At 38.9% G+C, this 22,844-nt stretch overlaps 1 long non-coding RNA gene across 1 annotated transcript in view; it reads right to left on the reverse strand.

The window, feature by feature from the left end:
* LOC131196278 (uncharacterized) overlaps nt 1-19,969 on the reverse strand; it is a 62,385-nt gene extending 42,416 nt beyond the window's left edge. The window contains exon 1 of the long non-coding RNA XR_009154683.1: nt 19,942-19,969. This is a non-coding gene — a long non-coding RNA (uncharacterized LOC131196278). The remainder of the gene's footprint in view (nt 1-19,941) is intronic.
* Between the last annotated feature and the right edge of the window lie 2,875 nt (nt 19,970-22,844).

Consider the following 22,844-nt stretch of genomic DNA (forward strand, 5'->3'; position numbering starts at 1 on the left):
TGAAGGCAAAGCTATTCCACTGGTGCATTGTCCTCACTGTTAGGTAGTTTCTCCTTAATTCCAGGTTGCTTCTCTCCTTGATTAGTTTCCATCCATTGTTTCTTCTGGTGCTTTCTGGTGCTTTGGGAAATAAGTTGACCCCTTCCTCTTTGTGGCAGCCTCTCAAATACTGGAATACTGCTATCACGTCCCCACTTGTCCTCCTTTTTTCTAGACTAGCCATGCCCAAATCCTGCCACCATTTTTCATGTTTTAGACTCCAGGCCTTTAATCATCTTAGTTGCTCTTCTTTGCATTTGTTCCAAAATCTCAACATCTTTTTTTTGTAATATGCTGACCAAAACTGGATGGAGTAGTTGGTTAATCTGTTGGTAGTAGTTAATCTGTTGCAATTAAGCAATAGATTGTTGAGTTTACATATATATAAAGGTTTCACGCTGTCTCAGAAAATACCAAAAAGCACAGTGGGTTTTTACCAATACATTACTGTTCATTAATAAGGTAGCCATAATCTGTAGCCACCCAGATCATTTGGTTGACAGTAGTGGCCATAGAAAAAAATAATAAAATAAAATAAAATTTAAATAAAATAATGAAAATTTGTCCCACATGTAACCTGAATCTGGAAAACCATCCTTCTCTTTCCTTTTATCTCACCTCATCCCATTTTGAATCCTTCAACAGTTTAGCCACTCCATGCATCTGATGAAGTGAGCTACAGCTCATGATAGCTTAAGCCTTTTAATACATTTTTTAGGCTAAAAAGATACTCCTTCTTGTTTCTGAATTTTCAAGGCTAGTAGAATTGACTTTCAAATGGGAAAACGGGTTTCAGAGTTAGTGAGGGACAAAAGAAGGTACCTTAAGTTTATAGACATCTTATTGCAGTCTAAACTGGTTAGATTTGACTCAAAAGATGTAAATTGTTCAGTTTCTGGATCAACTGTGCCTATGGAACTACTGTGGATGGGACAGGCAAAGTCTGCATTGGAGATCATTAGAAAAGGAACTGCCAACACTGTAAATTGTTTATTTTTTAAAAAATGTGTAGGTTGACAAAGTTCAGAATTCTACAAACAGTTCTGGTCACTGCACTTCCAAAAAAAGGGGGGGGGGAACTGTAGAAGTGGTAAGGATGTACAAAAGGGACCAGAATGATTAAGGATTAGAACATTTTCCCATGAAAGGAAGTTTGCATTACAAACTTTTGGCTTAAAAAAAAGGCAGGTGAGGCACATGAGAGGCATATTTAACATTTCAAGTATTCAAGAGAAATGGATCTGGAAGTTGTCCAGTAAAATGGTGGAAGACTGAAGGGGAAGAAAGTGCATTCCTTCATTTCTTGCAGTCCAACAGAAGAGCAACCAAGATGATCAAAGGCCTGGAGACTAAAACATATGAAGAACGGCTGCAGGATTTGTTTTTGGCTAGTCTAGAGAAGAATTAGGGGTGACATGATAGCAGTATTCCAATATTTTAGGAGCTGACACAAAGACGGGGTCAAATTATTTTCCAAAGCACCAGAGGGCAGGACAAGAAACAATGATTGGAAACTAATCAAGGAGAGAAGCAACCTGGAATTAAGGAGAAACTTCCTAACAGTGAGGACAACAATTGGGATGCCTCTGAATATTAGTTCTTGTTGCTATTGGACGATATCAAAGAAAGAATCCTATCCTTTTATGGTTTTCCTATAGGCATCTAGCTGGTCACTCTGGAAAAGCATGCGTTTGTCAGATCCAGCACAGCACTCCAAAAGTAGGTTTACATTATTTCTGTTTCTCTTTAAAATGCTTCTCCTTTGTTCTTAAATTGTTCTTCAAGAGGATGAGAAGCTTCGTTTCAAAAGAAAAGCCAGGATTTTGAAATAATGATAATATATCTGAAGGGTCCATAGCAGGGGTGAAATGCTCCCGGTTCTGAACGGATCTCATGATCCAGTAGCAATTGTGGCTGGTGGTTCGGCGATCGAATAGTGATGGCAGAGCAAAGCTCTGCCCACCCGCCCAGGTGTCATTACTTCCTGGTTTTAACCTGGTTTTAACCAGGAAGTAATGTGTTTTTTGCTTTCTGCACGAGCGCAGAAGGTTTTGCGCATATGCAGAAGGTCTGCGCGGGTGCGCGGCGGGTGCACTTCCCAACCAGTAAGGACGATAAGTAGATTTCACCCCTGGTCCATAGTATTCTTCTCTTAGGATTCTAGAGCAATCCTGATACTGTGGATCATCCCTGTTTTGTGGATAATTTTCTCCTATTAGAATAGCAGCAAGATCATCTGAGGATTAGATATCAGTTAAAGAGGGAAGAAGAAAGGTAGCAGGAAAATAGGTTTTTTTATTATAACACCTTTCAACAAGTAAAAACAAGTTTTGAAAAGAGCAAAATATATCTATGTTAATTGGAAATTTTCCTTGTATGTGTTCCAAATGCAGCTGTATATTCTTTCCAGCCTTCATATACAAAAACCTTTTTAAAAGTATAAAGGAACGCTGCAAAATATTGATGAATATTCCTTCCAAACAGTGGGAGTTGTGAATTGTTGCATTGGGCCAGTTTCATGCACAGATATTATCAAAGGTCAAAAATCGTGCTCAGTGTTCCTTGCTGTGAACAATCTCAGCAATTGATTGTTCCAGCTTAAGGAATTTAGATCATAGATTTCAAAAGAGTCAAAAACAATTTCAAGGAGTCTGCAAGTAGCACTGTGCATGACTTTGGAAAGAACCCAAATCTGCCAAATTAGGAGTAGTTCACTTCTTCTCCAGTCCCAACTGATGGCACCATCAAGGAACTTGCCTGTTATGTTTACAGAAACATTGGAGGGTTGGCTTTGCCTTCCTTCCTCCTATCTTAGGACAAGAAATCATTTTATTATCACTGGAGGTTCTTAAGAAGAGGCTGAATAGTCACTTGTCTCAAATGGTATAGGTTCTCCTGCTTGAGCAGGGGGTTGGATTAGAAGACCTCTAAGGTCCCTTCCAGCTCTATTCTGATTGATTGATTGATTGAACTCCAGGGGGGTTTACAGAAATGAAAACCCCAAAATATGCACATTCCTGTGGAAAATCCATCTATGCAATGGCTAGGAGTTAACACCAACTTGATGGCACATAATGAATCACTCTTACACAAAGAAACTTCCTTCCTTCCTTCCTTCCTTCCTTCCTTCCTTCCTTCCTTCCTTCCTTCCTTCCTTCCTTCCTTCCTTCCTTCCTTCCTTCCTTCCTTTCTTTCCTCATTCTCTTTTAGAATTAAAACCAATCCCAACAGCTACTTAGAAACTACAGCATTCTATTCATGTATCTTTAGCTCCCCCTGTGTGCAGGTAATAGAAATATTTTTCTCCACTGAATTTCTTTTCTGTATTTGTCTCTGCAGCAGATGACTATAGCAGTCAAATGTATTTATACAGACAAAACTGCCCACTTCGTTGCATTTACAAGATGCTTTAAAAAAAAAGAAAAGAAATTCAGAAAACTAAAACAAATATCAAGGTTCTTGCATGATATAATAAAGGCTTTAAGAGTAAACCTAATCTTACGTAGCTTCTTCTCCAGAAACACTACACTACTTACCAGAGCTTATAAAACATTTGCTAGACCAATTCTTGAATACAGCTCGCCTGTCTGGAACCCATACCACATTTCAGACATCAGTACAATTGAACGTGTCCAGAAATATTTTACAAAAAGAGTTCTCCACTCCTCTGAATACAACAAAATACCTTATGCCACCAGACTTGAAATCTTGGGTTTAGAAAACTTAGAACTCGGCCCCCTTCAACAGGACCTGTGTTTAACTCATAGAATCATCTATTGCAATGTCCTTCCTGTTAAAGACTACTTCAGCTTCAATCACAACAATACAAGAGCAAATACGAGGGATCTTGGAGTCCTAGTGGATAACCATTTAGATATGAGCCAGCAGTGTGCAGCAGCTGTTAAAAAAGCCAACACAGTTCTGGGCTGCATAAACAGAGGGATAGAATCAAGATCACGTGAAGTGTTAGTACCACTTTATAATGCCTTGGTAAGGCCACACTTGGAATATTGCATCCAGTTTTGGTCGCCACAATGTAAAAAAGATGTTGAGACTCTAGAAAGAGTGCAGAGAAGAGCAACAAAGATGATTAGAGGACTGGAGGATAAAACATATGAAGAACAGTTGCAGGAACTGGGTATGTCTAGTTTAACAAAAAGAAGGACTAGGGGAGACATGATAGCTGTGTTCCAATATCTCAGGGGCTGCCACAAAGAAGAGGGAGTCGGGCTGTTCTCCAAAGCACCTGAGGGTAGAACAAGAAGCAATGGGTGGAAACTGATCAAAGAAAGAAGCAACTTAGAACTAAGGAGAAATTTCCTGACAGTTAAAACAATTAATAAGTGGAACGACTTGCCTTCAGAAGTTGTGAATGCTCCAAAACTGGAAATTTTTAAGAAAATGTTGGATAACCATCTGACTGAGATGGTGTAGGGTTTCCTGCCTGGGCAGGGGTTTGGACTAGAAGGCCTCCAAGGTCCCTTCCAACTCTGTTGTTATGTTATGTTATGTTAAACAATAGATTTAAACTTAATGTTAACCGCTTCAATCTTGATTGCAGAAAATATGACTTCTGTAACAGAGTTGTTAATGCTTGGAACACACTACCTGACTCTGTGGTCTCTTCACAAAATCCCCACAGCTTTAACCAAAAACTGTCTACTATTGACCTCACCCCATTCCTAAGAGGTCCGTAAGGGGCGTGCATAAGAGCACAAACATGCCTACTGTTCCTGTCCTATTGTTTTATTTCATTATATCCAATCAATATAGTTATTACATACTTATGCTTATATATATATGCTTATATATTATATAGTTACTTTCATGCTTACGCTTATATATACTGTTGTGACAAAATAAATAAAATAAATAAATAAATAATCAGGTAATGGTGTCAGAAACCTCAAGATAAAAATATATGAAATACCATTTAAAAATAAAAATAATAATTAAGGCATAATTAACACCCATGCAATAAACCCTAAAGTCACAGAACAATTCCAAAAGCTTGAATGAATATATCAGTCTCAATTCTAATAATTAAGTCATCAGGCTAGAAAACAGAAAGCTGTGAGTCCTGCTTTATGCATGCAAACTGGCTGGGTGATTTGAGTCAATCACCAAGAGACTGAGAGTTCTAGTTGCACCTTATACAGGAAAATTGGCCTGATGACCTTGAGCCAGTTTTTCGATCTCAGTCCAACTTACCTCACAGGGTTGTTGTTGCTGTGGGGAAAATAGAAGGCGGAAAGGAGGTTAGAGGAAAGGAAGCCCACTGTAACAACATCACCAAAAAGGCATTAAGAGTGGTAAACCTAACCTTGCGTAGCTTCTTCTCTGTTAAGATTACACTACTAACCAGAGCATACAAAACATTTGCTAGACCAATTCTTGAATACAGCTCATCTGTCTGGAACCCACATTGCATATCGGACATTAATACAATTGAGCATGTTCAGAAATATTTCACAAGAAGAGTTCTCCACTCCTCTGATCACAACAAAATACCTTATGCCCCCAGACTTGAAATTCTGGGTTTAGAAAATTTAGAACTACGCTGCCTTCGGTATGACCTGAGCATAGCTCATAAAATCATCTGCTACACTGTCCACCCTGTCAATTACTACTTCAGCTTCAACCACAACAATACATGAGCACACAATAGATTCAAACGTAAAGTGAACCGCTCCAATCTCGATTGCAGAAAATATGACTTCAATAACAGAGTTGTTAATGCCTGGAATGCACTATTAGACTCTGTTGTCTCATCCCCAAATCCCCAAAACTTTAACCTAAGACTGTCTACTGTTGACCTCACCCCATTCCTAAGAAGTCTGTAAGGGGCATGCATAAGAGCACCAGCATGCCTACTGTTCCTGTCTTAATGTTCCCTTTAATTGTATTCATTTTATGTATTCATATATACTTATATACTCATATAAATGTACTTATATATATTATTTAATATATATTCGACAAAATAAATAAATAAATAAATAAATAAATAAATTTGTAAGCTTGAATTATAGATTATAGAGCACTGCACACAAGAACAACTAGACACAAGAACAGTTTTTTCCCAAAGGCCATCACTCTGGTAAACACATAATAACTATTTACTAAATCTGCACTACTATTAATCTTCTCATCGTTCCCATCACCAATCTCTTTCCACTTATGACTGTATGACTGTAACTTTGTTGCTGGTAATCCTTATGATTTATATTGGTAATGATTGTTCCTGATTGCTTATTTGTACCCTATGATTATCATTAAGTGTTGTATCATTAAGTGTTACGACCATCATTGTGTTGTAAATGTTGTACCTTGATGAAGGTATCTTTTCTTTTATGTACACTGAGAGCATATGCACCAAGACAAATTCCTTGTGTGTCCAATCACACTTGGCCAATAAAACTTCTATTCTATTCTAGTATATTAAAAATAATAAAGACAGCCTTAAAAAATTGAACATTTATTTTTGCTAAAGGTGGAACTGACAGGAATTAAGAATTTCTACAGGATCCCTTCCAGGGGTGAAATCCAGCAGGTTCTGACAGGTTCTTGAGAATCTGTAGTGGAAATTTTGAGCAGTTCAGAGAACTGGCAAATACCACCTCTGGCTGGCCCCAGAGAGGGGTGGGAATGGACATTTTGCAATATCCTTCCCCCAGGAGTGGGGTGGGAATGGAGATTTTGCAGTAACCTTCCCCTGCCATGCCCACCATGCCATGCCCACCAAGCCACACCATGCCTACCAAGCGACGTCCACAAAACCAATAGTAAAAATTTTTGGATTTCACCACTGATCCCTTCTAATCAAGAGTTCATGTTTCTTACTAAAAGATCCTGGAAATCAGAAGGAAAATAAGATGATATTTCTGAATGCTCTTATCATCTAACCAGGCTGCCAGTGACTTTATGTTGATTTATCTGACCACTAACCTTATAGTTACAATTCTAGGCAGCTAGCAGAAGTTAAAATAATAAAATTAAAAGCAATTGTAATCATAAAGAAGCATGGAATGGCAATTGAGGAAAGCAATAAATCAATATTTCTTGGGCTCAGTTAACATCCTAATCCATGTGCCCTAGAGAAAAAAACGGATTTTAATATGTCTGCGAGTTAAGTATCAGCTTAGGTTGATAACGTTGTTGATACAATAACACTTTATTAGCAAGAACAAGTAATGAGCAACTTCGCGCCGGCTCCAGACCTAAGCAGAAAAACAAACCCAACTGACAACTGCTTAAAAAGGAACTGTCAAAACATGTGAACCAATAGGAGCTAGTATAGTTGCCGGCGTCTCAGCCAATGAGAGCGGTAGGCAACTATCCAGCTGAGATGCAGTTGTTATTATGAGGACATAACAGATTTTGAGGCCTTTCTAATGGTCAAGGTCAGGGCCAACCTAATCTCAGGTCATGTGACATTTCAAATGACAAGGACACTTCCTGATTCCTACAAGGTGACATCTTTCAAATGATGGGACCCAGAGAATGCCACTCCTGCTGGTACTATGGGGACTGATGGAGACTGAGGGTCCCTCAAATCCAGTAGGCCCTTCAACTGTTAAAATCAGAGGACCATTACCTGAGGCCCCAGTGCTGCGTGTGCAGCATAATAATAATAATAATAATAATAATAATAATAATAATAATAATAATAATAATAATAATAATAATAATAATAATAATAATAATAATAATAATAATTTAATTTGTATTTGAAGGACTCAGGGCGGTTAACAGCCATATAAAAACAATAATCAAAACACATACAATACAAATAAAAACAATAGCTAAAAACTTATTCAAATTTGGCCCAATTATTAAAATACATATAAAACCCTAAAAACTAATTAAAAGTTAAAAACCCATAAAATCATCTAAAATCCTATGACAGTCCTGCGTGTAAAAATAAGTATGTCTTAAGTTCGCGGCGAAATGTCCGAAGGTCAGGGAGCAGTCGAAGTCCAGGGGGAAGTTCGTTCCATAGGGTAGGAGCCCCCACAGAGAAGGCCCTTCCCCTGGGGGCTAGCTTGTCTGTAACTTTCTGATATTTCAAAAAATTGTTACCAAACTAGCAGAATGGAAAGCATTAAAGATGTGGAAAGGAACTCTATTTCATCGCAGTTCAATGTCTACATAACAGTACTAAATTTTGGGCTTGGCTGACTCTAACTGCTTCTTTTGATCTTTGGCCTTCAAGCTCTTAGCTCAGAAAAAGTGGTACAATCCCAGTACACAACTTTTAAATATTAAAGCAACACTTTCCAACATCTGGAGTTGGAGCCAGCTACCCAAACATGTGTGGTATTAGTCAATATTATATGCCCATTATAAAAACCAATTTGTTTATTTTTCACCATGTGGTGAGATATGACACTTGGTGACAAGGCAGGAATGGATGATATTCCCAACTTCAAGTGTGTTCTTTATCCCTGACACTACTTGGATGTCCCTGACACTATTTGGATATCCAGGCACAGCTGAAGAATAATAATAATAGAAATTTATTACTCACATTTACTAAGGTGTGGTACATGTCAAAGAGATTCTGTAATTACAAAAATGCAATCCCATATAAATAATTCACAACCTAACAACTTAGGTAACAATTTACAACTAAAACAAATCCAAACATAGCAACCATACTTATTTACAAGTACACATTACAATACAGCAGAGTGTGTAAGATCGTAATTAATACAAATGAGATACTAATCTTGGAACAGAATTATTATTCTGTTGGAAGGGACCTTGGTGGTCTTCTAGTCCAACCCCCTGCTCAGGCAGAAAACTCTATACCATTTCAGACAAATGGTTGTCCAATCTCTTCTTAAAAACTTCCAGTGTTGGAGCATTTACAACTTCTGGAGGTAAGTTGTTCCACTGTTTCACTATCAACGGTGGTGGGCTGCAACCGGTTTAACAACCAGTTCTGTGAGCATGTGCTTTGCGCTCACATGTGGACTTTGCGCATGCATGCAGGCTTTGCGCACACATGCACCTGACGTGTTTGCACGTAGCATTCAAAATATAGCAATTTGAAGCTCATCTGCTTACCTTCTAAGGCAGCCCCCGTAAGTAGAACAATGGAAGTGTGGAAATCAGCTGTGCTGCACGAATCAGCTGAGCTGGAAAAAAGGAAATATAGGACAGGATAGGGTGGGGGAGGGTGGGCGGGGCCAGGTGATTATTGGAACTACCAGTTTTCCCGAACCAGTCTGAACCGGCAGCAGCCCACCACTGATTATCAATATTAGTGAGATGAAAGTCTCTGTAATAACCTGTTAGCCAAATGTCTCCACAGTCTGAGCCTGAATAGTCTAAAACTGACTTTAAGTCAAGTCTTCTACTATCTAGTTCCACTTCCATCTGGTTTGAGTCTAATTTCGGATTGTTTACCCTTCACTTTGTGAATACTCATGCTGTAAAAAAAAAAAATTAAAGCTGTTTTCCCCAACCTGATACTACCCTTTATCTTATCAAGGAAGGGTAGGTCACCAATACTCTTATCTAACATATCTGAAGTCCATCAGTTTGGGAAGATCTCCTTACAATGTAATTGATTGTTACTAGTGGAGAGAAAGATATAGGAATTTTAGTACAATTTACAACCCTTTCGCCAGCAGAGGTCAGCAAACCTTACTAAAATGCTTTGGAAAGCTGGGTTTGGATTCTTAAGATAATTAAAGAAGGTCAGCTAGAAGTTGTTAAACCTGATGTTTAATTTGACAGATGCTGTTTTTTCCCCCTAAGACTTTCACAACCGGTAAAGGATAAAAATAGTCTTCCTCAAATCAAGTTGGACTCTACATTACATTACTCTGTTCATTGCAATATTATTTTCTAACCAATTATATACAAAGGGAGGCTCAGCCAATCTCATTGCACACATGTTGTACTCTGACAATAAAGGTTTGAACTGAATATGAAAATGCACAAACCTTGAAGAGGAGAGGTTGTTCTGTAGTGAAGGGACTGAGACCAAGGAGTAACTCTGAACCCCCACTATTTTCCATCATGTGGGATGGGGACCTGAAACATACAGTACCTATTGTAACCTAACCCTTCTCTTCTACCTAACATTCCCCTTAGCACAATTCTAGGAAAATCAGAGAAAAAGTATTTTGGATCTTCCTACCCAATACCAAGTAACAGAAGATGTAATAAACCGTATATCAGTTCTGAAGCAAAGGAAGTTTGCTTAAAATTACATTACTGTAATTTTGCAATGAGGATGTTTTTATAAGCAATGGAGCCACCTTGATAAACACAAAAATGAGTTCATTGAGAGGTGGGGAGGAATATAGGGAAATCAAGGGAAATCAACAATGATGCATAAATCAAGTCAATATTGCCACTTATCTAAATGAGTTGTTCTTATCTTCTTGAATAAATTCTTGGCAAAGTCCACGTGCGCACGTAAAGCCCACGCTCACAAAACCAGTTGTTAAACCGGTTGCAGCCCACCACTGGTCCAGTTTATAAACAGAGTGAATGGTGGGTTTCAAATTTTTTTACTACCGGTTCCGTGGGTGTGGCTTGGTGGGCGTGGCAGGGGAAGGATACTGTAAAATCTCCATTCCTTCCCCACTCTAGGGGAAGGATACTGTAAAATCTCCATTCCCTTCCCAATCCAGGGGAAGGTTACTGAAAAATCCTCATTTCCTCCCAATCAGCTGGGACTTGGGAGGCAGAGACTAGATGGGGGCAGGGCCATTCAGAATTTTTACTACCGGTTCTCCGAACTACTCAAAATGTCCACTACTGGTTCTCCAGAACTGATCAGAACCTGCTGAAACCCACCTCTGGAGTGAATATACTTTATTAACTCAGGACTATAAATCTGGCATAGTACCTTCATTGTAAATACTGTAAAGATCAAATGCATACTTCCACCATGACTTCCAAATATATCTAGCAGTCTTTCATAGTAAAAAATACAGAATACTGCCTGGAAAGGAACCACATTCCTGCTATTATATCATAAGGATCACAGCATAAATGACTAACTGGACCCAAGTTTTTGGACTTGACTGCTTGGCTTCTATCGAGGAATAAAAGTCAAAATTTATACCTAGCAATACAGTTGCAATATAGGGAAATTAAAATACAACCATACATTGTATGGCAACTACCATATAACTTAAAGACAATTCAGTAGATTGTCCTTCTCATAAAAATATTAACAATTTATCAATCTATATGAAATTAATGAAGATATTTAGATACGAAGGGAATATTTCCAAGCACATATTTTAATAGTGAACTAACATTCACTTTTACATTTATCTTTCCTCAGAAGCTCATTAGGATTTTTAACTATCTCTTTGTATTAATATTAATATTACAGTAATCTGAGATAAATAGCTTAAATTATTTACATCTGTAGAAGTTATACAGATATTAGATATTACATTAGAGAAGTTATACTTTTCTAATAACTGTTGATAGAATTATAAAAGATAAACTGCTTTTTACCAGCTTTGTTTTTCTATACAAGCAAAAGAACATAAGCTGAATCCAAACCTCCCAACATTGGGTCAATTTACAAAATGCTTTAGAGGGCACTGTGGTTCCATAATAAAATCAGGGGATTATCACGTATTCATAAAAAAATATGAAATGAGTTGTCAATGCATAAAATGTACATAAAATTATTAAACTTTATGTGAACAGAAAAATTACTGGAAATGAATCCAAGAGACCAGAATGGCAAGAGAAATAAAATGTTTGCATATTTCAGATTAGAAGGATAACAATGGTGGCATGGATTTGAGGATTTGAACATGCAGGCATTAATGTCCTAAAGCAGTGCTTTTTTAAAATTTTGGTAACTTTAAGATGGGTGGACTTCAACCCTCAGAACTGAAGTGGGGAATTTTGGGAGTTGAAGTCCACCCATCTTAAAGTTACCAAAATTTTTTAAAAAACACTGCTTTAGGACATTAATGTCTGTATGTTCAAATGGGTGGAAGAATTCTGGGAGTTGAAGTCCCTCCATCTTAAGGCTTCCAAGGTTGTGAAACATTTTCCTAAAGGATATGAAGTTGTTCTATAAATAATTAACAGATATTTATACAGGTAATCCTCAATTTACAACCATTTGTTTAGTATCCGTTTGAAATTACAGCCGCACTGAAAAAAGTGACTTATGACCATTGTTCATATTTACAACCATTGTAGCATAGCCATGGTCTTGCGATCAAAATTCAGATGCTTGGCAACTGGTTGATATTTATGATGGTTGCAAGGCCCTGGGTTGATGTGTTTTTGCAACCTTCTGACAAGTAAAATCCAGAAGTCAAATTCTCTTAACAACTGTGTTACTAACTTAACTGCAGTGATACACTTAGCAACAGTGGCAAGAAAGCTTGTAAAATGGGGTGAAATTCACTTAACAAATGTCTCAGTTGGCAACAGAAATTTTGGGCTCTATTGTGGTCATAAGTCAAGGACCACCTGTATACAGCCAAGTATAAAAGTGGGGCCAGACAACTTCTTGAAAAGGAGAATGTCCTAACATCAATGCATCATCCAAGTTTTTATAATGACACATTTGTTTAATGAGAAGAACTGATAGCATCACAGATGTTTCTAAAGTTAGGGAAGTGATACTCCTGACATTACTCTTATGGGGATGGAGACTTCAAATAAGATGACAAGTTGTAACAAGTTAAACAGCACCAAGAGGCTCAGCCATCCACAACAGGATTAGCCACCCCTTAGGTTGAAAAAGGATTTAGAGTTGGAAGGTAATTACCCCTATCAATACTATGACCAGCTTCACCACCATGGCCACTGAGAACCCCTTTAGCAAGGGGTTCTCTGCAACCAGGCAGAGAACCCCTTGCTAAAATTTTCGAAGCCCACCCCTGCTTACACTACAAAATAATAAAAAGGGAAAACCTATGTATTCAAGACACTCCTGATAATAGAAAACATAACCATCCTGTAATTGTTTCTGGATTTTCTGAGCCTGGAAACTCTAGATTTCTAGCCTATATGGAACTCTTTCTTTGAATCCAGTTCTGCCACTCTGTTTAAATGAAGCTGTTTGACCTGCGTAACGAAGTTCAGTTCTCCTGCCCTGTAATCAGATCAGAAGATCAACAACACTCACTTGCATCCATTACAAAGTGGGTGCAAAATGCAGGAACTTGGTTGATTGAAGTAGCTTTGTGAGGTTTGTGTGTGTGTGTGTGTGTGTGTGTGTGTGTGTGTGTGTGTATCTATAAGTATATAAGTATAGGTATGTATGTATAAGTATGTATAAGTATAAAAATATATGTGTATATATATATACTTCTGCTACCTCTACAGTTCTGATAAGAGCTCTTCAGAATTGCAGAAGTGGACAGGCAGCTAGGGGTAACCTATTTTAGGAACTGTTGTCAGATATGGGGCAGATAGGAAGTCAACTACTTTAGAACGACCTGTTGTGAATGAGATCTGGTCTCACAGCACTCACCACAAATAAATAAAGTGCTTTATATTCCTGCTTTTGAATACCACCATCAAAGCCCGTAAGTTGGCCAAAGGCCACACTGAACAATTGCAAATGACAAAACCCAACTTATATTTTTTTCCATTTCACGACTAGGAACAAATTCATGATTCTTTTATTTTCAAGACTAAATAGATCAGCAGCAGCTAAAAGACCCTAGTTCAATCCCAATTACAAAAAGATAGATTGCAAATGATAGGAAATTTTACTAGAAAACTCAGGCATAAATATACATATTTAGCTAACTCTTTTGTTTCTTTGACATTCTTCTGCTACCCTATCGCAAAAAATCATTTTTCTTCTCGGAACCCATTCCACCTCCAAAGCCACAGAGTCAGGTATCTGCTAGCAACAAGAATAATATCTCAAAGGATTGCAGAAGGATTAAAGTTGCATTATTTATTTGGTTACTAATGTTTGCAAAAGACAGTGTAATTATTAAGTCACAATCTAACAAACTAACCTTTAAATAAGCCAACCTAGAGTCTTGGTGGGAAAATTGCTCCTTTGTAATCTGTTTCCACCCCAGAAATAAAATAACATGTGGGTAGCTATGGAAGTTCTCAATCATCCAGGTCGTAGTTGGGTCAACGTACTTTTCCAAAGGGCAACTGGACTTTCTTGGTTTTTTTCCTTGAAAATGTTTTGCTTCTCATCCAAGAAGCTTCTTCAGTTCTTCTAGAATTTATTCTAGAACTGAAGAAGTTTCTTCAATGAGAAGCAAAATGTTTTCATGGGAAAAAAACCAATCAAGTCCAGTTGCCTTTTGGAAAAGCACCTGTGAGACAACATGATTGTGTGTTACTGTAGCACAGTGATGGCGAACCTTTTCGCCATGTGCCAAAAAGGGACAGCGTGTGTGCATGCTCATCTGGGTCGCAAACCAGAAGAGGAGCTTCCCAGGGCGCATGTGTGCACCCAAAAATGAATCCCCGTTGTCACATGATCAAAATTCAGACACTAGCAGCATCCCTGAGTCAAGGAAGCACAACTGGCAACCCTTCTCAGATGATTTCCGACAAGCCAAATCAATGAGGGAAGCCAGATTCTCTTAATGATCACATGATTCACTTACCAACCATGTCAAAAAAGGTAATACAATCAGGTATGACTCACTTAACAATTGCCTTGCTTAGCTGTGGAAATTCTGGTCCCCGTTATGGTCATACGTCGAAGGGTACCTCCTTATTGTTGTTTTTCTTAGCAAATTTGATTGCCGGCTTGAGGGGTTTTCTACTTTTATATAACTTTGCTTTCAAAATAATCAAGCTCTGATAAATACATTTCATTACTATCAGCCCCTTCAAAGAAAGGAATCCTCAGGGAGCCCATTATGGAGCTAAGAATTCTCCCCAAAATTAGTCAAGAGTTATTTATGATCCCTGCCAAAGTCACTAAATGGTGGGATATTTGTGTGTGTGTGTGTTTCATTTCACACAAAGCCCAGTCTTCAAGGGTTACTTATCAACAGGCATCTCTTTGTATTTCAGCTGCAACACAGAATTCTGAAGTACAGTCCCAAAGGAGGAGGTGATATTGCAGAGTTATAAAGTCAGCCAAACTCTGGATTTCTGTGGCTGTGAAATGTGTTTGCAGCTGGGAAACGCCAGCTACAAATACCCTCCCTGACTGAGGGCTGGTTAGATTTCAACAGCCAAACCTCTATCTCCTATTATTGAGAGGGCAGGTTCGGTCTCTATAGAGATACTTCCTCTCAGATAATAAAGGCTGGTTTTCATGCATAGATAAGAATTCCCCTACTTTGGTGTTTTTCGAGCCTGGAGAAAAGCCAAATAATAGAGGAGATGCAAGGAGTGTGTGTGTGTATGTGAATGATAAAAAAAAAAACCTAGTGCAGAGAAACAGTAGTGGGGAGCCTGCACACTAAACAGGCCTCTTTGGTTCTCAGAATCCAGGACCATTTCCAATGGGACAAAATGCCTACAAAGAAATATGTCGGATGGGGAATTCTGGGAATTGAAGCCCACCCATCTTAAAATTGACGAGTTTGAAAAAACAACAACAATTTAGCCCTTAGTAACTGCATGCACAAAAGGCTTTTACTGAACACAAAATGGGACACATAGTCCTAGGTTCTCAAATACTTTGGTTAAACCGGGATGTTTGAAGAGAAACTCTATTTGTGATTTTTATTTTTTAAATTTTCCAATTGAACATGTGGTAAATGAGAAGAGAAAGTGATAGGCATTCATGTTTGGCGCCATTTTCTACCAGGCCCATCAACCCTTTAAAAGCAGACATGTCTCTTCTCTTCTCTTCTCTTCTCTCCTCCTTCTTCTCTTCTCTCCTCCTTCTTCTCCTCTTCTCTTCTCTCCTCCCTCTTCTCTTCTCTTCTCTTCTCTTCTCTTCTCCTCTCCTCTCCTCTCCTCCTTCTTCTCCTTTTCTCTCCTCCCTCTTCTCCTCTCCTCTCCTCTCCTCTCCTCTCCTCTCCTCTCCTCTCCTCTCTCTCCTCTCCTCTCTCCTCTCTCGTCTCTTCTCTCCTCTCCTCTCCCCTCCCCTCCCCTCCCCTCTCCTATCCTCTCCTCCCTCTTCTCTTCTCTTCTCTTCTCTTCACTTCACTTCTCTTCTTTTCTCTATTCTATTCTATTCTATTCTATTCTATTTTCTTTTGAATGCATGGAAGCTTGGGAAAAGGCAGCTGGTTTAATGTAGAACATTTTTTTTCTGATGATTTTCAAAGTATCAATACCCTTAATTTGAAGCTCACCATGTACTAAAGTGAATATCTGTAGCTGGGTCCTCCTTCCCCCACTTTCCTCCCTCTTTTTATTTTTCTCTTCTAATGCTGGAGTTCTTTATTTTAGGTTCTAAACCTGAACATACGATGTACATCTTCACCTTCAATAAGTCAGACTTTAATAAGCTCAGAGCATTACCTGCTTTGGTATTGGTACTTGTGAAAAAATTCTTGGAATCATAACTGGTTCTGAACTGAGCATGAATTAACAAAATCATATGGCTGTCTAAAAGATAATTGCAATATCAGGGTGCATCTTCAGGCTTATGATTTCCAATCTGTGTGAAGTAATTGTTCCATCTCTTCTCTGGTCAGACTCTGCCTTGAGCACTGTGTCCAATTCTGGGTACCACAGGTTAAGAAGGGTTTGGAAAAATGAAAGCAGCTTTAAAGAATGCAAAAAAGTTGATTGTGAAACTGGAAACTAACCCCTATAAAGAAAAACTAAAAAAGCTGGCTAAGTTTAGCCTTGAGAATTATAATTAACAGGAGATGTGAGCCGTGGTGGTACATGGTTAGAATGCAATATTGAAAGCCCACAGCCAGGAGTTCGATCCTGACTGACTCAAGGTTGACTCAGCCTTCCATCTTTCCAAGGTCGGTAAAATGAGGAGCCAGATTGCTGGGGGGAATATACTAGTGCTATAGACCTGAAAAGTTATCATGCAGAAGCATATCAAAACTGTTCTCCTTTATCTCAAATTACATGACATAAAATAATGGATTCAAATTACAGGAAGGCAAATTCTAATTGAACGTTAGAAAAAGTCTATAACAGTAGCAGTAATCACGCCATGGAACCACTTACCTAGGAAGGTCATTGCATGTGTTAGCCACAGGGGCCTTAACATGGATTCCTACTCTGAACAAGAGGTTTTATATTTTCTTACAAATAACTCAAGCTGATGAACATATCCAACACGCCTTCCTTCTCTTTTCCCCACAACCACAACCCTATGAGGTGAGTTGGGCTGAGAGAATGACTGGCCCAAGGCACCTAACTGGCTTTCATGACTAAGGTGGAACTAGAATTCACAGTCTCCCAGTTTCAAACGTGGTGCCTTAACTAGTAGACCAAATTAGCTCTCTAGATTGGCCTCACTGACCAAAAGGTCCTTTCTGTGATTCTATGATCATTCATTCTGGACCTGTTGGATTCCATGAGTTACTTGAACAAAATTCCAAGGTTTCAGGTGTTTTATTTGCTAGAAACTACCGTATTTTTCAGAGTATAAGACGCACCTTTTTCCCCCCTAAAAGAGGGTGAAAATTTGGGTGTGTCTTATACACCGAATGTAGCCCCACCCAGCCTCTCAAATGGAGATTTCAGAGGATGAAAAAAACCTCTCAAACGGAGGTTTCAGAAGATGAAAAAAGCCTCCAAAATTCCCTTTGAGAGGCTGAAAAAAAGCCTCTGAAACAGAGGTTTCAGAGGCTGAAAAAAAGCCAAGGCGCAGAGCTCACAACCAACGAACCTGTTGCTAAAGTTCACCTCTGGGAACAGCTGATTTCAGGAGGCCATCTACCCGCCAATCAGCTTTTTTCTTATTTTCTTCCCCAAAATTTAAGGTGTGTCTTATACTCTGGTGTGTCTTATAGTCCGAAAAATGTGGTATATAAGTTACTAATCCGGACCACATCCTGCGTTGAAAGGGCTTGAACTGTGAAGTTCCTTACAAGATTATGATTGTTACAATAAGTTATTTCAGAAATAGATGTTATCATGGTGGTGTTATCATGGTTATCGTGGTGTCATAGTGGTTAGAATGCAGCTATGCAGCTCTACTGCTCACTCCAGGAGTTCAATTCTGAGCTGCTCAAGCCTTCCAGACTTCCAAGGTCAGTCAAATGAGGATCCAGGATGTTGGGGGCAATATGCTGACTCTGCAAACTGCTTAGAGAAGGCTGCAAAGTCCTGTGAAGCGGTATGTAAGTCTATGTGCTAGCGCTAGAACTGTGATCCATAACACATAACCCAATGTTCTCTCTCCCTCTCCAACTTCCACTCCCTCTCTTTCTGTTTCTTTCATTTGTGCCCATCTCTGAAAGATACGGCATTAGCCACAAGTCTGCAACCATGGCTACTTTCCTGCAAAGCTATGCCTTGTGGGAGGCATTATGTCTAGATGAGCAGGGAGGGGGAGAGAAGCAGAATCAAAAAGAATTAATTCCAGATCTCAAGCTATATTTACTAAACCAACAAATAAGCAAACAAAGACTTTCCCCTTCGTGATACATTTCTTAAATTATAGGTTTACAGCTTCCTGGCAGGCTAATAAAGCTAGATGAATGATGAGAGAGTTCACTGTGAGAATAAGTAAACATCTCCTACTGTCTGGGGAATGTAAGATGACTACTGTCTTATCCTTTGTTACAGGTTGTGAAGATAAAATTACCCTATATATCACCACCGCTGTCAATGAAATTAGAAAGAGCAAGCTACCTCCCAGTTGCCTTCTCCCCCCCCCCCTCTCTCTCTCACACACACACACACACACACACACACACACGGGCGGCCAAGAGGATTATTAAGTGCTGGAACAAGACTAATATGGGCCCCCACATCTACACATGGACACATAAATCAATAATATTATAATTGCACATTTATTAATTACGTTCAAACATACTTGTAAATATATTAGAAAGAGGACTGGTACTTCTGTAAAAGATAATAAAAACAATAATACACATTAGTGCAGCAGTCACCAACTGGTGGTCCGTGGACCACTGGTGGTCCGCGTGAAAATTGTGGTAGTCCACAGAAAGATGATTTGCATTTTTTATATTGCACTAAATACTATTTGTCTTTTAAAAAACATTCCTATTAGTGGTCTGCCAGATTTAAAATTATGAATTTGGTGGTCCTGGAGGTCCAAAAGGTTGGTGACCCCTGCATTAGTGTATGAACAATAATGAAACAATATATATAAGCAATGAATTTATATACTCATAAGCGAAATGAAACTAAACTTGCAAACTTGAATAAATAAGTAATGAAATTAAAATTCAATAAATTACCTAAATTACTGTTCACTGAGTTTCAGATTAATAAAGGTTATGTCAAACAAGGCTGCAAGGCAGTTTTGCTATACACACGAAGTATAGAGTATGAAGTAAATATCCAATATTGTTTTTCTTTTTAAAAATTTGGTTTTGTAAAAAATTTTTTAAAAAATTCCCTTCATGGGCCCCCTTTGAGCTCCATGGGTCCCAGAACAATGTATCAGCTGTAACCCCCTCTCCTCAGGCCTGTACATACCATATACACTGGAAAAATAAAACAAAAAGAAGGGCAGGCTAAACTTATTATTACAAAAAGTAAATGAAATACTAACCAGAGATGGGTTTCAGCAGGTTCTGACCAGTTCTGGAGGACCGGTAGCAGAAATTTTGAGTAGTTCGGAGAACTGGTAGTAAAAATTCTGACTGGCCCTGCCCCCATCTATTCTCTGCCTCCCGAGTCCCAGCTGATCAGGAGGAAATGGGGATTTTGCAGTATCCTTCCCATGGAATGGGAGGGAATGAGGATTTGACAGTATCCTGCCCCTGACACGCCAACAAGCTATGCCATGCCCACCAAGCCACAGCCACAGAAACGGTAGTAAAAAAATTTGAAACCCACCACTGGTACTAATGCATGTATCTTTTTTTCTCCCTTCTTGGACTGATTCATTTTAGTCTGCAACAGGCAGGGACTTGTATGTTGATTGAATGCCAAATCTTCTTTGAACACAGAAATCTAGCTATTAAAAAGAAGTTTAATCCACCCTGGATATGTCTCCCAGTTTACCTAGTGCTTTTGCAGGAATAATATTGAGAAAAAGAGAACACCGTTCACCGTTCTGAACTCCTTGGTGGTGAGTTTGGATATACACGAACAAGATTTTATTATTGTGACGTTTTTGGTAGAAAAAAACCCAAAAAACCAGGGGCATTTTAGAAACCACCATTGAAGTATCTTCCGTAATAGAGCCACTATTTAGCAGTGTTAAAAGTTTATTAGTGGGTAGTTGATGATAAAAATACAATCCAGCCAAGACAAAGAGGACAAATAATGCTTTTATTTAAAATAGATAGAAATTAGGCAGGGAGACGTCTTTGGTTGAAAAGCTAATTAAACAAAACAGATTACATCCAAAAAAAAATCAACCAATACAAGAGAGTGTGCAACGTGGACTCCAAAAATTAATTAATACAAAAATAATTAAAGAAATTAAGTGGTTCACCTCTTTCATCTCAAAACTCTTGCAAGATGTTTAACATTCTGTTCTGAGATTTTTGCAAGATTTCAAGTTCACCCTGACATTATACTTATTTTGTAAGCTGCCCAGAGTCACTGTGAGTGAATTGGGCAGCCATATAAATATTTTAATAAATAAATCTAAATTTGGCCTAGAGGCCAACATCTTTTGTGATTTTTGGTATTTTCTTCTGAGATCAGCTGACTCCTATTAGTACAAGGATGGGAGACCACTGGAAAATCCTAGTTGAATATAGTGAGAAAGAACTTCAGCATTGTAACCAAGGAAATAACTTAGATGTGTCTATTTAGTTACAAGCTTAACTTGAGGGAGATATTTACACAACCCTTGGAATCCTAGGACAACTGATAATGTTGCAAGATTTTGTGTGATTTAAAAAATAATTGGGAGGTAAGATTAAAGTGACCAGATTTCAGCGATGGCAAAGCGGGACACCATTGACCGGGAGGGGGGGGCGCTGCACATGCGTGCTGAGTCTTGCCACCTGCCTGAAGGAGGAGGACCAGCTGCTGCTGCTTCGCTCTTCCAGGCAGGCTCGGCTCTCCTCTCGGCTCTTTCAGGCAGATTCGGCTCTCCTCGGCTCTCCTCTCGGCTCTTCTCTTCCTCTCTGGTGAAGACAAGCAGCATCTCTCCTCCCTCTCGCGCCCCCTTCTCCACCACTCCCCCTTCTCCGCCTCCTCCTCTTGCGTTGCCGCCTCCCATTTCCAGAATGGGAGTGAAACAAAAAAAAAATCAGGACTTTTTGGAATTGCCGCTGGAAGCGGGACAAATTATTAAAAAGCGGGACTGTCCTGCCAAAAGTGGGACGTCTGGTCACTATACGTAAGATGGATGGTTGAACAAGTCCAGTACTGGAAAAATTAGAAATGTAAATCATATACTCTACCTATACCCTACTGCACTGAAAAAAAACCCTCATTATCTTTTTTCCCATTATTTTTTGCACTTTTCCTTTTCCTCTTTATGTTTCTTGACTTTGTTTCTATTTATATTTTATCTCATGATGAACTTTAATAAAACTTTTTTAAAAGAAGAAAAGTTTTTTCCATAATTGACGGGAAGGTTTCTGGAGCTAAGTTACTTACCTGATGGCTGAGAGCATGTATCTGAATGAGTGACCTGTCACTCTTTGTACTTGATTGTCTATGTAAAAATCCTTTCCTGTCTTCCTACCTTCCATTTAAGCCTCAGTGGAAGATGAAAGGAAGAGAAAGCCAGCGAAGGAGCTTTTTCAGGTAAAACAGAACAAAACGTCAGGAAGATGGCAATTTTGGAGAACAGGCATTCAATAAAACACAAATAGTCTTCAACTTACAACAGTTCATTTTGTTACAATTGTAGGAAGCTAGCATCCACCCCTCTCCTAGGAAAATGAGTTATTTTAGGAAATATTAAAAAGGCAGAATATTTCCCCTAAAAGAGAGGCAGAAACTCAGGCCCCACCCCACCTTTGTCAATGGGCCATTAGGGCCTGGGCCAGTCAATTCTACATAACAAAGATCTCCCGCCTTCAAGCAGAGCCATACTAGGAATTGCCCAAAACCCTTTAATCACATCATCACCCAGCAAGGCTCAACCAAGCCTGGTATTCAAAAGACAACCTATAAAGTTACCCCTGCATGGCCCCATGGGAGTCTGACAACCAATCAGAATGCAAGCTCAAATTCAAAAGCCCAGAGAGGCCATATAACCCAGGCACTCTCAGCATCTCTTACCTTTTTCTTTGCCAAAGATTTTCAAGGCATGTGATCCTGTTCATCAATAAACCTTCTTTCCAAGCAACTTCCATGAATCTAGTGTGTTTTTCCACTTGAACTGAACCCAGATGGACCCAGTGTCTTCCAAGACAGCGACACTGAAAAAAGTGACTGAAGATCTTTTTCACACTTATGGCCATTGCAGCATCCCCATGGTCCCATGGTCAAAATCTGGACACTAGGTAACTGACTCATATTTATGATGAATGCAATGTCCTCCTGGGGCCAAGTTTTTTTGCGACCTTCTGACAAGCAAAGTCAATGGGGCAAGCCAGATTCACTTTACAACCCTGTTACTAACTTTAACAACTGCAGTGATTCACTGAACAACGGTGGCAAGAAAAGTTGTAAAATGGGGCAGAATTCACTGAACAACTATCTCACTTAGCAACAGAAATGTTGGGCTCAATTGTGGCAGTAAGTCAAGGACTTCCTGTAAAACAGATATTGTTGACACTTTGCAACTATGAATGAAGGATTATGTCAAACAAGGATCCTGCGAATGA

The sequence above is a fragment of the Ahaetulla prasina genome, chromosome 3 (genome assembly GCF_028640845.1).
Source record: "Ahaetulla prasina isolate Xishuangbanna chromosome 3, ASM2864084v1, whole genome shotgun sequence".
Taxonomy (NCBI): domain Eukaryota; kingdom Metazoa; phylum Chordata; class Lepidosauria; order Squamata; family Colubridae; genus Ahaetulla; species Ahaetulla prasina.